The 18,913-nt window shown below is 37.0% G+C and overlaps 1 long non-coding RNA gene across 1 annotated transcript in view; it reads right to left on the bottom strand.

The window, feature by feature from the left end:
• Positions 1-4,014: 4,014 nt before the first annotated feature.
• Positions 4,015-18,913, bottom strand: part of LOC112580859 — a 97,881-nt gene continuing 82,982 nt past the window's right edge. The window contains exon 3 of the long non-coding RNA XR_003105182.3: positions 4,015-5,035. This is a non-coding gene — a long non-coding RNA (uncharacterized LOC112580859). The remainder of the gene's footprint in view (positions 5,036-18,913) is intronic.

The raw sequence follows: 18,913 nt of genomic DNA, 5'->3' as shown, positions 1-18,913 counted from the left end.
TTAATGTTCTTCTTCAGAATAATAATTATTCTCATTTTGACCTGCTGAACTAGCTTCATATTTACAAAAAATAATTAAGTGCTGATCAGAATGTGGCATCTTCTGAGGCTTTCTAATCAGCAGTTCTACCAATCCAGGCCATTTCTTTGCTGACCCAACATAAATATATGTAGCTAATGAGTTATGGATCTTTAAGAACCTTCTCTTTCTGATCTAAACTCTCCTAAGAATTACTTCAGATAGGATCTTCATTTTATAGATTCTTTCTTCTTGTTATATCTCAATCTTTGTTTATGCTAGTTGCTCAAGGGAACTATCTGGTGTTTTTTTTAAATTCAAATTAACATAACATTTCAACAAAGTCCATAAAGGTTAGCGAGGTATGCCCACTTCATTTACATTAATTAGAAAACTTCTGTACCAATTGTTTTAACAGGAACTGTTTCTTTACAATGCCCTGCAAAATGTCATGTCATCTTTAACAGTATCAAAGTATAGAATGTAAGAAATGGAAAGAACCCAAGATACCATCAAATTTAACCCCATCTTGTGTATAGATATGCTGATCAAAGCTCAGAGAAGTGAAGAAGTATCCACAAAGTCATACAGCTACTTAGTATTAGATGGTATGTTATTGTATATAGGCATTAGAAAAATATTACCTATATTAATCACTTAAAAGTTATTTGTATATATACACACATACATACATCAATGTGTTTTATTAATTTTGTCAAATAAAAGTAACTACTATCTTCTGACTGGTGTATCCTGGATATAATCCAGAACAGAAAAAAAGATAATTAATAGAATAACAGGAGAAATCTGAAAAAGTCTGCTGCTGCTGCTGCTAAGTCGCTTCAGTCGTGTCCAACTCTGTGCGACCCCATAGACGGCGGCCCACCAGGCTCCCCTGTCCCTGGGATTCTCCAGGCAAGAACACTGGAGTGGGTTGCCATTTCCTTCTCCAATGCATGAAAGGGAAAAGTGAAAGTGAAGTCGCTCAGTCATGTCCGACTCTTCATGACCCCATGGTCTGCAGCCCACCAGGCTCCTCTGTCCATAGGATTTTCCAGGCAAGACTAGAGATTGGTTAATACTTATATACCAATGTTCATTTCTTAGTTTCAGTAACAGTGCCACAGTAACGTAACGTAAGATATTGACAATAGAGGTGTTAAAATCAAGACAGTAGGGCCAAAATGGAGTTACTTACGTTAAGCTCCATATCACCAAACTAAGACTTAGAGTTTTGGTTCTCCCAGAAATGGAATCTTAAAATAGCCAATCAGGCATGACCTGATCAATACCAGTTAGGTCATCTGCCTGATAGATTCCTGATATCCTCTGAAGGAAATTAACCTTGCAATAACCAACCTTTTTTGTTGTTGTTTCTTTTTGCCTAATATAATTTCCTTGGGGTCTTCCCAAGTGGCTCAGTGGTAAAGAATCCACCTGCCAATGCAGGAAACACAGGAGACACGTGGGTTTGATCCCTGGGTCTAGAAGATACCATGGAGGAGAAAATGGCAACCCGTTCCAGTATTCTTGCCTGGAGAACTACATGGACAGAGGAGCCTGGTGGGCTAGTCTATGGGGTTGCAAAGAGTCAGACATGACTGAGTACACAAAACTTCCTTCTCCTTCTGATTGTAAAAGGTCTATATTTTGTACAGCTCCTTGGTGTTCCTTTCTATCTGCTAGACTGGATGCTCCCAGATTCAAATAGATTTTTTTACTCAAGTATCTGAGTATCTTTTAACAGAGAAAACTGAGTGAAAATTATGTATGAACACCCTTATTATTTTTGCAACTTCTTTAGAAAACTAAAATTATGATGCTTACTTAATATATTTTTCATATTAAAATTGTTATTTGTGAGACTTCAATAAGCAACAAAGGTTTACTGTATAGCACAGGGACCTATTGTCATAGTGTGCTGTGTGCCCTTAGTCGCTCAGTTGTGTCTGATTCTTTGTGACCCCATGGACTGCAGCCCGCCGTGCTCCTGTTCCTCTGTCCATGGGGATTCTCCAAGCAAGATTACTGGAGTGGGTTGCCATGCCCTCCTCCAGGGGATCTTCCCAACCCAGGGACTGAATCCAGGTCTCCCGCATTGCAGGCGGATTCTTTACTGTCTGAACCACCAGGGAAGCCCATAATGGAAAATAATCTTAAAAATAAAAATATATGTATATATGTATAACTGAATCACTTTGCTGTGCAAAGTGAAACATTGTAAGTTAACTATAAGTCAATGAAATATATATTAAGAAAAAAACCTGTTATTTGTAAGAATTCAGAATTACAAATAAGGCCATGCATCTTAGGCTTTTAAAAAAGAATAGTTATTCAGATTGGGGAGCTTCCAAACTGGGATCACAGTTCAGTGATATTCAAAATAAAGGCAAGACTTTTTTTACGCACCAGGTAGCACAAGTCATTAGAAATTTTATACTTTGGGGAGTGAATATTTTGAGCAGGCAGTGGTCTTTAGCTGGATGCAGTTCCTGAGTCAACTAAAGGAATGAATAAACTCTGGCAACTAAAGGAATGAATACCTGGGTCCTAAAAGGGGATCTGGGTGGTATGCCATGGCAGCCATTCAAGTGAACTACCTCTTTAGCACAAGGATTGGCTACAGGATGAATGTGAAATTGCAAGGAGAAAATTTCATTAGGCACTGGTATTTAAAGACATGCAAGTTTTTTTTTTTCTTTTTCCAAGTTGCTTTTCTCTTGAACTTGTCTTTATGTCTGTACCCATAATTATACATTTGATAATATCTATCTCAAACTATCATGTATTTGAGTTGAAGAGGAAATATGGAATAAGTTAAAAAGTATACTATCTTTGTATCTTTTAAGGGATATGTTTTCAGATGTGGGAAATATATACAGAGAGTTCACTGAGTTTGCCTCAGTGAACAAAGGGTTTTCCAGGTGGCACAGTGGTAAAGAATCCACCTGCCTGTGCAGGAAACACAAGAGACTTGGCTTCGATCCCTGGGTGGGGAAGATCCCCTGAAGGAGGAAATGGCAACCCACTTTAGTATTCTTGCCTGGAAAATTCCAAGGACAGAGGAGCCTTGCGGGCTACAGTCCATGGGGTCGCAAAGAGCCAGACACAACTGAGCGACTGAACATTGAGCACTGAGCCTATACAAAAGCATGGTAAATCCTCACCTCTACTCACATCTTCCACACTTGTTCAAGTAAAGCCATCTTCATTTTTGTTAGACATAGCTAAGTTAAGTTGTGGCAACAAATCAGTTGCCAAATCTCAGTGGCTTACACACCAATCGTACATCTCCAGTGTGGCCCCATTGGAAAATATGGACGAAGGTCTCTGCCGAAGTGAGAAGAATGGAGGAAGCATGTGGTTGATTACCAGCTAAGTCATGTCTGTCTCTTCCTGACCCCATGGACTGTGGCCCACCAGGCTCCCCATCCATGAGATTTTCCAGACAAGAATTCTGGAGTAGGTTGCCATTTCCTTCTCCATGGGATCTTCCTGACCTCGAGATCAAACTTGCATCTCCTGCACTAGCAGGTGAATTCCCTCCTGAAGCCCTGGAGGAGGCATACTTACTCTTAAATGCCTAGAAACAGAACCGATATTTCTGCTGACAGTCCATAGCCTAAAATTTGTCACCTAACTGCAAAGGAAGCCAGGAAATGTAGAGGCATGCATGGAGTAGTAACAGACTCTGCCCAAACTGGCCAGTGAACCTTCTGGAATATTCTTATACATAGGTCCAACCCAAGAAAGAAAGGCTTAATTTATATGTCTATCTCCTTTTTGTGGTTATGAACAAGAGTCTTATCTGACAGTATAGTTTCTCTGAGCAAAGAGTAAGGTCATTCTTCATGCCATATATATTTTTAATATCAAATATATTGGTTAGTGAAGCAACAAGTTGAACATTCAGACAGTAACAACAGGTTTAAGGACACATATAAATAAGTGCTTTGGTGAGCTGCATGATCATAGGAAGACAGAAATTTCATTTAAAAATCTTTTGAATTTATTATGGAAATTAGCCTTACAATTCTAAAGTCCTAGGCTTGAAATATCTCGGCAGGGATAATTTATGTTCTGATTGTTTTATAAGGAGCCACAATGTATTGGGACAAATAGGATATGCAAAAGTTGTCGGCAAATATCCAAACAGGACATCAGTAAACAGAACCAGAGGGGGAGGCTTTAGTACAAAGGCATGTATTTCCTAACCATATGGTCTCAGTTTTTCAGCTAAAATGTTTTTCCTTCTGAAAAAATTGCCTTTCTATTCTGTTAATGGTACTGCAGACCTGTTTCATAAATTAGAATTACCATTTGTCATACTAATCACTGGGATATATGTCTTTTTATTATAGATGCATCAAGTAATGGCTGAAAAATTGGGCCGTGGAGTCAGAGTGCCTGGATGCAGCTCTTGGCTCTGCCACTTACTATGTCCCTGGTTAATCTTCTCTGTGGCTCTGTTTCTTCATCTGTAAAATCTACATAATACTATAAGCTACCTAACTGGATAGATGTGAGAACAAAAGACTTAGTACTTGTAAAATGTTAAGCACAATGCCTGGCACATAGTAAACTCTGTGTGTTTGTTGCTGTTGCTGGTAGTGATGGTGGTGTAGTCACTTTTCTTCAACCACTTATAAATTAATTAGTTTTATAATAGCAAGTCTTTAGTATGGAGAAGTTAAGCCCTCTGTAAAACTTTTAAGATAATGGTCCAGTATAGAATTTCAAGTGCCAGGGTAAGTTGTGCCAACATTGTTCATTTTTTCCTGTTCCACAACTCTCCACAATCAGAAATTCAGTTACAAGGGAAAATATGTTAGTGTGTTCCATTTATTAAGTAATACATTTTTTGTGTGTGATATAAGTTCAAGAAAGCAATTAAGGAATAACCAAAAGAAAAGAAGATCTTTCTTCTCTCTGCATACTGAAGTTTGCATGACTCTGATCTACTTCCACACACACACCAACATGGCCTCTGTTCCACAGCAGGATGCTGGTTGGCACTCTGAATGGAAAGGAAAAGGAAAAGCATTAAGGAAAGAAGGTGCTAGAGAAAAAGAGGTGAAGGAAACTGAGGATTCCATGCTCAGAGACTCTTTGTAGTCAATTGGAAACATGGGACGGGAATTGAAGCTATAAAAGGGTAATCTAAACTACCACTCCTCTCATGCCTTGCAATGTTCTCTTAGCAGGGAAAGGACAGGATCTGATCAAAGCATTAACAGGTTTAGAATCTTTCAAATGAACTTCCCTTTCACTGGTCGAAGTCCCACCTCTGACCGTTTCAGGGCACTGCCAAGATTGTGGCTATAAGTATCCTAAGTCCAGGACACATACAGGCTGAACTGTGTCCCTCCTAGATTAATTTCCTGAAGCTCTAGTACTTTAGAATTGAACTCTATTTGGATACAGGACCTTTAAAGAGGCAATGTAGTTAAAATGAACCCATTAGGATGGACCTACTCCAATCTGACTAGTGTCCTTATAAAAAGAAATTTGGACACACAAAGAAATACCAGTGAAGCATGCACACAGAAAGACCAGGGAAGGACATGGCAAGAAGATGCCATCTGCAAGCCAAAGAGAGTGGCTCAGAAGATATCAAACCTTGATCTTGGATTTCTGGCTTCCAGAACTGCTAAAAAATAAATTTCTGTTGTTTAATCTACCCAGTCTGTGGTATTTTGTTATGGCAGTCCCAGTACACTAATACAACATATTTTTGGATTCAGTAAAGCCACTCCCTATCCACTCACTGCCAGGCAATCTTATAATATGTGATATGGCTGGTTTCATTTTCTTCTTTTTAACTGATGTATAATTGGTTTACAATGTTGTGTTAATATGTCTCATTTAATATTAATCCCTGTGTTAGAAAAAGAAAAAAACTAAGTGAAAAATTATATACTATACTGGTATACTGGGGTGGCAATAAACAGTTACACTTATATCATTTAAACTATATCACACATTTATCCATAAAATTTTTAATTTTGGAAGAAGTAAAGTCGAAATTGTATTCAAATTATCATTCTTTGCCCCCTCTATTGTACTCCCCCGAGCTAAGTTTATTAATATCAAAGATTTCTATTCATTCTATGTAAATTTACTGAAGTCTGTTAAATCTCTTGATTGCTGACATTTTAGCATTTTATACACTTTTTGTCTCTCTTTTGACAAATCACACACACATATCTTCAGGGACTCTTATTACAGAGCTAAGTACATTGTCTGACAAAAGCTGAAGAATTTTAATAGATAAATGACAAATTTTAACAAAGAGCTCTACTGAGTTAATTTCTGAAATCATTTACTGTATGTATAGAAAACTAGCACAAGTAATTTGATCAAGTGCCCATTTACTATACATAATAAAAGAAAAGAGAAAATTATTAGTAGATATGTTCAAAAAGATCCATCTATTTGATGGATAATTACAAAATAATCTACCAATACAAATATGTCTTCTTGCCTTCTTCTTAGGTTCTTTTTTCCCTGGACTTAAAAAATAATGTCATCAGTTATTAGTATCTATAATTTCCATTTAGATTGCTGCCTTAGAATGAATCCAGAAAGGTCAAGTTCACATGAGAGAAGGAAGCTACTACTGCAAAATCAATGAGATTTTAGACTTCAAAAACAAACAAGTTTTATAATTTAAATACATATCCCTGGATAGTTACACTTCTCTTTGAATACTTGGTTTACACTGTGTGGAGTTGGGTGAGGGGGGAGTATGAAGGAATTTGCTTGATGGGATCACTGCGTAATCTGTTCTCTGCAGGTGCTAGCAAAGGTCAAACAGAGAGAGTCATCATCACAAAGTAAAGTGATTTTCTTCTTTATAAGCTCCTGATGTAAACAGACTGATGAACACAACATGATCCTAACTCACTCGCATGACATCATACACAATCACAGCTAAATGTTTCTGTCTGTCAAATCTGGAGAGTCACTACCAGATTATTGCCTGATTGGCATATAACCCCAAATGGTATTTCTTTGTTTTTAATTAGCCAGTGCTTATTTTTGCAAGTTTTCTGGGCTCTGGAGGGGTAGGTAAAAGAGAGTGAGCACTGAAACAAGGTTAGAGTTAACCAGCTCAGAACACTAGTAGGCTGTTGGTAATCGAGCAGCAGCATTATTGACTATTTGTCAACTGAAGAGCAATAAATAAATAAAAGACATTCCTTATTTTAAAATCAGAAATGATGTATCACATGGCTTGAAGCAAGATGGTTTGTAAGCATGTGGCACTTAATCTTTGTTCATAACTTATGCTCATGTTCAAGATATTTAAAAAAAAATTTCTTACAGGCACTAATTTTGCTGCTACATTTACTGCCAGTTAAGCAGCAGCTTTTAGTGTATGAAGGCCCCACTGAAAATTCACCTTCTGAGTTTTTCTACCCAAGACATTTAAGTCAGAATCTGGACCCAATCTGCCACATCACAGCTAGCAGCAAGTGAGGAGGACTCAAAGATCCTGCTGGTATAAACATACTCCTCGAGGGAGCAGCCAAAAAGAAGTCTAGATTTTTTTCTTCTTTTTAAAAAAACAAAAAAAAACAAAAAAAAAACAAGAATCCCTGGGTAAAGACTGTTCCAGAATATGTTGAAAAGATTCATATACTTTCTGGGAATAATAGTTTTTTAAAATTATCAATAGAGGTATGAAACAATACAATGTGTAACATTTACCAAAAAAAGTCAGATCAGAAGGAAATGAGAGACAGAGTTTCCTGCAATTTAGGATAGTATTTTCTTCTAATAATTAGAGCCTAATCTTGTGCAATCTCTTACTATGTGTAAGAGCTATAAACAGCAGGGCATACTCCTGTTTTTTAAGATGTTGTGGAAAAGTGAGAAGGAAATTTCAGCAGCTGAGGTATAGTCCACTCAAAGCATGTGCAAATCTTTGTTTTGGTGTCACTAAATACTAAAATATGGTCAAGCAAAAAAAAAAAAGTACAATAATACACATCGTATGTGAATATGAATGGTTAAGCACCACATATACATATTATTTTCTATTAATAACAAAATAGATTAGCAATGTTCCTTTTCTTCTGCATTCTCACTGCCAAATATGAGTTTATCCATCATATCTGAAGGAACACAGCATGGTTTATCATAATCTATGGTCATAGCAGAAATGATGTCTATCTTTTAAAAAATGTCTTAATGGTAGCTTTCTCAAGTACATAGATTTTTACCTAACAGCAAAGTGCATCAGTTTCCCAGAGTCAAAGAGCAGTTTTCAGCAGTCTGAACTTTTGATTGATCTGAGCCATGTTTAGCTTTAATCTATCCTTGCACATGACTAGGGAAAGAGATGTTCTATCGGATTTTGTCCTTGTAGCTTCAAGTCTTTCTCTGTGTGCCTCTGGAGTGGGAAAAGTTTTCAAACCCAAGTAGGGTCAGGATTTAACCCTTATTTGGATTTTATTGTGACTGACTGAGGGAGGACTTAGAAGCCCCACAAAAGAATGGGTCAAGACCTAGGGGGAAATACAGAGGGTTTAGGTGGGGTGGTGACTCTTGGCTTGAGCAAATACAGAGTTAATGGCTTGGAAATGGATTTCAACTTAGTCTGGTATGAAACTCAGTGCTGAGTCACAGAAGAACCAGAGCTGACAGCTCCAGACAAGGATGGGTTAGGAGAAGGGCAGAAAGGAAGTCGATGCTAAGTGCAGAACAGCAGGAGCTTGATGCGGGGTTGGGAGAGAGAGACAGAGTGTGTTATGAGTTGGGGGAAGAGCAGATGGGGTGTGACTGCCAGTCTACTGGCTAATTAGAAAATACTGGTTTGCTAAACCTAAGCTCTAAAAGTCCTTAATGTGTACATTCTGACAAAAAGGACAAGTGATTATTTTTTTCATATGAATACATCTGACTTATTCCATAATACTACTTTTGTTTATGAATTATGTTTCTTTGACTTGAAATAACAAGAAATGCCATTTCCTGTAAACAAGGAAAATCCTTTCAGAAAATTTTCAGAATAAACTACCAACTAGAATTTTTATTGAGGCACAATATCTCAAAATATACAAGAATAATATTGTTTAACATTATAGTAAACAAATATAATTCAGAATATCTTACCTGTTATTGACCTGAAAATAAATCTTGATTCATTTAGAAATAATAGTGTATAAGAATTGAATCATCGTATTTTGGGAAATGCCTCCATCAAATCATTTTAATGGGTTATCTTCCTGATAAATCAGATCATAATTTGAATTAAACATACAATCTGAATTTCAATCAGGCCTGGATTTAATTCCAAAATATGTGTGTGTGTGTGTGTGTGTGTGTGTGTGTGTGTGTGTGTATGTGTGTGTGTGTATGTTTAGGTGGGGAAAGGGAGGACTTCCCATACAACATCAACTAATTCTCAGACATGATCAGGGTGTCTGGGATTTTAACTCAATTCTGACACTATCTTCCCAGGGATAGCATCAGATTCCACAGGGTAAGGGCTCAGTCCCACAAGACTGCCCACCATCACTCTCGCACACTGCAGGAGCCAACTGCAACCCCAGATTGTTACCAGTACTTCTGACCAACTGACTATAAATTAAAGAGTCCCAGGACCCCCTCCTCAGATTTGATTACTTTGCTAGAGTAGCTCACAGAACTCGGAGAAACATGGTAATCTAGATCACCAGTGTTTCTGTAAAAGGATACAACTCAGGAACACCCAGATGGAAGAGATGCATGCTAGGGCAGGATATGAGGAAGGGGCCTGGCGCTTCCATGCTCCCCCCAGGGTACCAATCTCTCAGCACCTCCACCTGTTCACTCCTAGAAGCTCTCTGAATAGTATCCTTTTGGATTTTTATGGAGGCTTCATTACCTGGACCTGCTTGACTAAATCATTGGCCATTAGTAGCCCCTTTGCCCACTCCAGAGGTTGGGGGTGAGGGGGGTGAGGCTGAAAGTTTCAACTCTCTAGTCACATGGTTAATTCTTCTAATGACCAGCCACCATTTTTAGGCACTTCCAAAAGTCACCTCATTCACAAAACAAGATACATTTAATGCTCTCGCTCTCTTCACTTGGGAAATTCCAAGGGTCTTGACTCTGTGGCAGAAACCAGACAGAGATCAAATATATTTATTTCTTATCATAAATCACAGTATCACAGGTCCTCTCCCAGCATAATTCAATCTGCTTTATAGAAACAGTGGTTTAATGATGACAGATCTGTGGCTACATGCACCACAGGCAAATACTTGACCAGAGAATTGCTTGAACACTTACTCCTCACTCTATTGCAAGGTAGACCACATCCATTACTACTCATAAATAGTAATAGTAGTATAATAGAAATATTGTCTAACGAGTCAGAGTTTTTACATTTTTAAGACTTAGCAGATGGAAGAGATAACCTAAACAGAAAGCTTTCATTCTCTTCATTCCATAGGCCGTAATTCATAGACTTGAGAGTTCATATCACCCATTGGGAATATCTTCCAGATAATTGTATTTAAAATGTCTAATTGTTGAAACAATTGCCCACTTTGAATAAAAAATGAAAAGCATTTTATTAACTTCTTTTAGGTGATATTAGATATATTTTTAAATTTCTTGCAAAGCAGCCAATTTTTACATTTTTTCTTCAGAGATAGCAGGAGGCAGTCATTTTTGAAAATAATTTATTAAGAAAATATTGAACATCAAGAGATGAAAATATTTTCCTGTTACTGGCAACATCTCCAAAATAACAGCCTAAAATATCAGCATCATCTAACAGGTAATGAAAAATGTCACCTGACTTATGAAATGGAAAAATGGGTTCTGGGGGGAAATCACTAATGTCCAATAATTTTTTCCTCTCTTATTTTTCATTGCAATGGGAAGGAATGAAATGATCGAGGAATTTAGGATTTGATGAAATGGAGGACATAAAATGAGCTCAAACTCATGATAAAAATGTGAAAACTGTTTGGATAGAAGGAACCTCAGATTATATAGATCGAGTTCTGCATTTTATTAATGAGGAAACTGAAGCTCCAACTAAATACCTTGCTTTCACCACTTCTCCACTTATTTCTCTTCTCAACCTCTCCAGTAGGCTTTCATCCACTCTATGCCACTGAAACCTTGTCTGGGGCATTATTGACAACTATAATTTACCAAATTCAATGAGCTACTCCTAATCATCCTCATACTTGATCTCTTGGCAGCATATGACAGAGTTGCCCACTGCTGCATTATTGACATATTTATTTACTCAGTTTATGAGACATTACACTGGCTCCTTTACTTCTTCATTAATGATTGTCTGCCTTTGCATGTTCCTCTTCTTTATGTTAGAGAGCCTCGATTTAGTTCTTGTGGTATTTTCTATCTACAGTCACTATCCACAAAATCTTTTCTAGTGCCATGACCTTAAATATATGCAGCTGATATGTAAATTTTTCTACCAGTACAGACTTCTCTTTTGGGCTCTAGATTTTTGCATTCAATTGCCTACTCAACATTTCCTTTTCGTTGTCTAATACACATCAGAACCTTAGTCTAAATTAGAATTTCTTCTTACCTTCCCTCGGCTCTCTCTGTGACATATTCCTCTCTAGTTTTCCTCACCTTAGCAAATAACACCACTGTTCATCCATTTGCTCATACTAGAATCCTTGGAATCACTTAAAAGTTTAACCTATCTAATACCTCTTTTCTATAGAAAAATCTCTAATGGTTTCTAATCAAGATAAAAGTCAAACCCATTGCCATGGCTTATGAATTGCTGTACAATATGACTCTTGCCTAATTTTCCAGCAATTTCTACTCATTCAATGTTTAATTTTCACTCTAGCCAAGTGAACATTTTGCTTTAATGCTAGAAACCAGACTTATTTTGATTTCAGGTCCTTTGTATTTGTTATTTGCTCTTTCTTGAAAATTCTTCCCAAGGTCTCTATCTGGTTCACTGCCTAACTTATATTTCTGTTCATTGTCTCCTTATATTAGTCTTCACTGATCACCCAGAGAAATTAAGGAAACAATCTCATTTACCATTGCATCAAAAAGAATAAAATACTTAGAAATAAACCTACATGGGCTTCCTTGGTGGCTCAGAAGGTAAAGAATCTGCCTTCAATGCAGGAGACCCATGCTTGATCCCTAGGTTGGGAAGATTCCCTGGAGAAGGGAATGGCTATCCACTATAGTATTCTTGCCTAGGGAGTTCCAAGGACAGAGCAGTCTGGCAGGGCTGCATTCCACGGGGTCACAAAGATTCGGACATGACTGACCGACTTTCATTTTCACTCCATTTAACAAGAAGGCACAAATCTGTACTCTGAAAACTATGACATTGATGAAGGAAATAGAAGATGACACAAACAAATGGAAAGATTATACCATGCTCTTGGATTGGAAGAATCAATATTGTCAAAATGATTATATTACCCAAGATAATCTACAAATTAAGTGCAGTCCCTATCAAATTGTCAATGGTATTTTTCACAGAACTAGAACAAAAATTTTTTAATTTATATGGACACCTGAAAGACACTGAATAGTCAAAGATATCTTAAGAAAAAAAAAAAAAATGAAGCTAGAGGAACCAGGCTTTCTGATTTCAAACTATACTACAAAGCTACAGTCATCTAAACAGTATCTTATTGGCACATAAACAGACATATAGATCAATGGAATAGGTAGAAAGTCCAGAAATAAACCCATATATCTATGGTCTATTAATCAAAGACAAAGAATGCAAGAATATACTATATGGAAAAGATAGTTTCTTCAATAAGTGTGCTGGGAAAACTGAACAGCCACATGTAAAAGAATGAAATTAGAACATTCTCTAACACTATACACAAAAATAAACTCCAAATGAGTTAAAGACCTAAATTTAAGACCAGATACTATAAAACTCTTAGAGGAAAACATAGAACAGTCTTTGACATAAATCACAGCAATATATTTTTGGATCCACCTCCAAGATTAAATAAAAGCAAAAATAAACAAATGGGACCAAATTAAACTTAAAAGCTTTTGCACAGCAAAGGAAACCTTCAGTTCAGTTCAGTCGCTCAGTCGTGTCCGACTCTTTGCGACCCCGTTAATCTCAGCATGCCAGGCCTCCCTGTCCATCACCATCTCCCGGAGTTCACTCAAACTCATGTCCATCGAGTCTGTGATGCCATCCAGCCATCTCATCCTCTGTCGTCCCCTTCTCCTCCTGCCCCCAATCCCTCCCAGCATCAGAGTCCTTTCCAATGAGTCAACTCTTTTCATGAGGTGGCCAAAGTACTGGAGTTTCAGCTTTAGCATCACTCCCTCCAAAGAAATCCCAGGGCTGATCTCCTTTAGAATGGACTGGTTGGATCTCCTTGCAGTCCAAGGGACTCTCAAGAGTCTTCTCCAACACCACAGTTCAAAAGCATCAATTCTTTGGTGCTCAGCTTTCTTCACAGTCCAACTCTCACATCCATACATGACCACTGGAAAAACCATAGCTTTGACTAGACGGACCTTTGTTGGCAAAGTAATGTCTCTGCTTTTCAATATACTATCTAGGTTGATCATAACTTTTCTTCCAAGGAGTAAGCGTCTTTTATTTTATTTTTTTTAATTTCATGGCTGCAGTCACCATCTGCAGTGATTTTGGAGCCCCCCCCCCAAAAAAGTCTGACACTGTTTCCACTGTTTCCCCATCTTTTGCCATGAAGTGATGGGACCAGATGCCATGATCTTCGTTTTCTGAATGTTGAGCTTTCAGCCAACTGTTTCACTCTCCTCTTTCAATTTCATCAAGAGGCTTTTTAGTTCCTCCTCATTTTCTGCCTTAAGGGTGGTGTCATCTGCATATCTGCAGTTACTGATATTTCTCCCAGTAATCTTGATTCCAGCTTGTGCTTCTTCCAGCCCAGCATTTCTCATGGTGTACTGTGCATATAAGTTAAATAAGCAGGGTGACAATACACAGCCTTGACGTAGTCCTTTTCCTATCTGGAACCAGTCTGTTGTTCCGTGTCCAGTTCTAACTGTTGCTTCCTGACCTTCATATAGGTTTCTCAAGAGGCAGGTCAGGTGGTCTGGTATTCCCATCTCTTGAAGAATTTTCCACAGTTTATTGTGATCCACACAGTCAAAGGCTCTGGCATAGTCAATAAAGCAGAAGTAGATGTTTTTCTGGAACTCTCTCACTTTTTTGATGATCCAGCTGATGTTGCCAATTTGACCTTAAACAAAATGAAAAGACAACCCACATAATGGAAGAAAATATTTCCAAATAATGCGATTCACAAGGGATTAATCTCCAAAATATCTAAACAGCTCATGATGCTCAATCTCAAAAAAACAAACACTCCAATGAAAAAATGGGTAGATCTAAATAGATTTTCTATAAATAAGGCATATAGACACAGACGCCCAAAAAGCATAGAAAAAATGCTCAACATCATTAATTATTAGAGAAATGCAAATAAAAACTACAATTAAAATATTGTATCACATCACACTGGTTAGAATGGCCATCACTGAATAGTTTACAAACAGTAAATACTGTACAAGGTGTGGAGAAAAAGGAACCCTCCTACTTTGTTGGTAAGAATGTAAATTGGTACAACCAGTATGTGGTATAATGTACAGGTTCCTTAAAAAACTAAAAATAGAACTACCAAATGATCCAGCAATCTCACTGTTGGGCAAATATGCAGAGAAAATCATTAGTTGGAAAAGATATATGCACCCTAATGTTCACTGCAGCACTATTTACAATAGCCAAGACATAGAAACAGCCTAAATGTCTATCAACAGAGGAACGGGTAAAGAAGATGTGGTATACATGTACAGTGGAATATTACTCAGCCACAAAAAGAATGAAATAATGCCACTTGCAGCAACATGGATGGACCTAGAGATTATCAGACTAAGTGAAGTAATTCAGACAGAGAAAAACAAATATCATGTGATATCACTTATATGTGAAATCTAAAATGATGAGAGAAATGAACTTACTAACAAAACAGAAAGAGACTCACAAACTTCAAAACAAACTTATGGTTACCAAAGGGGAAAAGTGAGAGGGAAGAGATAAATTAGGAGGTTGGGATTCACATACACATAGTACTTTATATAAAATAGGTAATCAGCAAAGACCTATTGTATAGCATAGGGAGCTCTACCCAATATTCTATAATAACCTATATGGAAAAGAATCTGAAAAAGAATGGATATGTAGAATTGACTCACTCTGTGGTACACCTGAAACTAACCCAACATTGTAAATCAACTATATCCCAATGTAATATAAAATAAAATAAAAAGCATTTAAAAAAAGAAATAATATTCACCTCCCTCACCACATATTGTAAATATCTATGCTCTTTGTTATCTTTTCTTATATTTCTTAAGGATATTTTTTACTGCTTGAAATCTATTGTGCATTCACTTGTTTACCATATGCTTCTCAACTAGATTAAATGCTTCAAAAGGGCAAGGTCTTCATCTTGTTCAGCACTATAGCCACAGCATTACAACAGTGTCTTGAACACTGTTCTCAATTAATATTTGTGGAATGAACAAATGGATGCAGTATATTGCTTGAATGTTCTACTTGACAATCCAGAGATTAGGTTTGATAGCATAGATGTTTCCCGGACAGTGTGGGGAGTTTGTAGTTGTTGTGCTTGTAATCAACACTCTTTAGGACATGGCTCATCACTTTTATCACAATTTTCGCTTCCTTCCCCCTTACATACACTCTCATCTACACAATGTCAGGATAATCCCTGCCTGCCTTCAGCAACCTCTAACACTACTTCATTAGCTATGTAAACACATGGAAGAGTAGAATAAAGCTATTCTTGTTTAGCTGTGAATGGTGGTGGCATGACAGGCTGCATGGAAGGACTTTAGTTCAGAACTCTCTCGTCCCTATCCTACATGATAGATTTTGCTGGCCCACCTACAGAGTGTTTCTCAACTTCTCTGTGCCTGGCCAAAACAAGTACTGCATCTCAGTTTCTGTGAGTTCACCCCGTCTCTTTCCTTTCCAAAGTTTCTGATTTTTTTTTTTTGCCACTGTTGCTTCACATTTCTTTAAAGAACTCATAACAGAAAAACTGAGTTCCCAAACAAAATCCCAAACCATATGTAAAAGAGCATGTCCCTCTCTCAACTGGAGGTGTATTTTGAAATAAGAAAATAACAGCTCAGCAGTCACTTGCCATAGCTTGCTGAGTAAGCTGGGCTCAGGTTAAAAGGGGGTTATAGGCTGCCAGCCAAAACACTGACGGCACTGCTGAATTCAGTGATTCAGAAACCCTATATGTCCCAAGGATTCTGTGTAGATGCCATTAATTACACTCCCTCTGCTCTATCACTGAAAGTATCTCAATTCAGTTTCTTTACATGGGTCAAAACAGATATGAATTTTAGCTTCAGAAACTGTTAATTTCAGTTTAAACACATATTTAACATTAACAAAAAGATCATGCAAGAGTATTGCCATTAGAGTGAAATGAAATCTAAAATGGATGTAATCACGTGTATTTTGCATCAAATCTCTCATCAATTTGGATGGAAAATAAGTTATACTGATTATATGGGTGACCCAGTAGTAACTTGATGATGTTAGAAATGTGGTTATTAGGAGTTATAACAACAGAATTAAAAGAAATCCAAGGGGGAAAATAATCTCAAAAGCATACATTGTATATATGACAAAGTAACTAAGTATGGTCAACACTAGGGGCTTAAATTGTTAGTTTTTACTCCATAAAATTTTATACAAAGTCTTGCAACTGATAAGGAGTTCTTGAGGGCTCTGTAATTCCACGGGTACATTTAGATAATGAGTTTGTGTTACTCATAATACTGACACCATTCATTGTCATGTGTGATTCTATAAGTAGTAAAGGTCTTTACATTTGAAAGCATCCTTCTTGTTTCTTGTGAAACTTTTGATGACAAGAAGTTTTCAGGTTTTCCCCCCTAATAATAAATCAATGCAGTAAACTTTGACAGGTTGGAAAGTGAGGTTTCAATTTGTAGGAGCTTTTAAGCTGTCTCCAGTCTGTAACTTGGAGACATTCAATCAGTGCTTACATTTTAAAAATTCTTATATTCTAATAAAATATTTTGCCTTCATGTATTTAAAGAGTACCCAGATGTAGGGTTATTTTCTATTAGAAACAACATTTAAAAGGATAATTGAGAAGAAAGTTTGCCTTGTGAATCAACAGTTACTCTTTGTGATCTTTATCTAAAATCTTTAAAAAGTAAATGTTCAATTTGTTATCATTATAATCAAGTAAACAATTTTTTCCCACAAGGTTACATCTGTTTATGCTATTGTATTATCTGTTGAATGGTAGGATATGAAGTCTCTTTATTACAGTTTAGCTAAAGAAGTACCATGCCTGCGATGGAGCTGTCAATCAGCATTTAGTCATACAGTATCTATTTCTATTCCTGTTCTTCTTAGCACAGAAGGGCTATTATAGTCTACATTACGGCATAGCTACTTTGGATATAGATATCCTTGAGGGGCAGGGTTTATTTTGAAAGAAGATACTCAACATAACATGACACATCATTTAGACATCTTTAAAGGTATACATGCAGGTATTTCAAAGCAAAATATAGAAAAGGCTAATTTTCAACAGTGAACATTTTGTGAATGCATTTTCTTTTTTTCCTTACTTTATAGCACTGAAAAAGACCAAATGAGGTCATATGACTCTTCTGCAATTGAAAATGTCTATTTAAAGCAATCCCTGTGCAAACCTTCATTACATTATCACCTTGTGAAGGGCTGTCCTTTGTAAGGTATTACACATGTCAAAATTAGCAAAAGAAAACCATTTAAGGTCAAAGAGAAAGAAGAACAGTGCTGAAATACATTTATAAACACCTGAAAAGTCAATTTTTCCAGATGTCCAATAATATATATTTCCAAGTATACCAATATATATGGAATATGACTAAAAATTAACGAGACTGATTACCAACCACAAACATGAAAATCAGTCATGCAGCTGTATACCACACTGGATGTGCTTCCAGATGTGATGATAAAAATGGATACAACCTTTTAAAGCATGAGCCTTGGATATGCTGTACATATGGAACTCATTAGCTAAGCAAATGGATGTTAATCTTTATGACAGTCGATTGCTGTGCTGCATTCCGATCGAGAACTTATCAGCTGGTCTGACCTGATCATCAAGAGCATCATGACTTAAATTGCAGAACTCTTTTTCCTTCCTCTGCAATTCCATGAACTTAAAATGCACAAGAAAGTTCTTTCCAAATAAATAGCTGAAACATTTAAATTTCCATGTTCCCCATAGCTTTGCAGTAACTAGGTAATGGCATAAAAAGATTTAGAGTCACAGATTCCATTAGGAATTCAGCAAGATTAAGTATTTAATTTCTCATGTTCAGGACTAAGAAATTAATCTCATTTTCCCAACTGATTTACTTTCCATTGAATACCTAACAATGCTCATATATGAAAAGATCTAATTTTTTAAACAATAGGTGTTTTCAATCCATAGCGTATAAACAGCAGCTTCGGTAGATAGGAGGAGGATATCATATCATAGCTCAGGAAGAAACAGAGGCATCTCTAGTGTCCTAACATTGGTTCTCAGAAAAGTTATCATATTTGCCTATATAAGCATGGTATTACCATCAAGAAGCTGTTGCTTTGGGCTAGCTTGATTTATTATGAAAGGTGTGATAAACCACATCTACCCCTATGAAACAAACAGCTTGACACACTAGATATACTGCTGCTGCTGCTAAGTCACTTCAGTCGTGTCCGACTCTGTGCGACCCCATAGACGGCAGCCCACTAGGCTCCTCTGTCCCTGGGATTCTCCAGGCAAGAATACTGGAGTGGGTTGCCATT

Source organism: Bubalus bubalis, chromosome 20 (assembly GCF_019923935.1).
Source record: "Bubalus bubalis isolate 160015118507 breed Murrah chromosome 20, NDDB_SH_1, whole genome shotgun sequence".
NCBI classification, from domain to species: domain Eukaryota; kingdom Metazoa; phylum Chordata; class Mammalia; order Artiodactyla; family Bovidae; genus Bubalus; species Bubalus bubalis.
The sequence above is the reverse complement of the archived record's forward strand: the minus strand, read 5'-3'. Positions and strand labels throughout refer to the sequence as shown.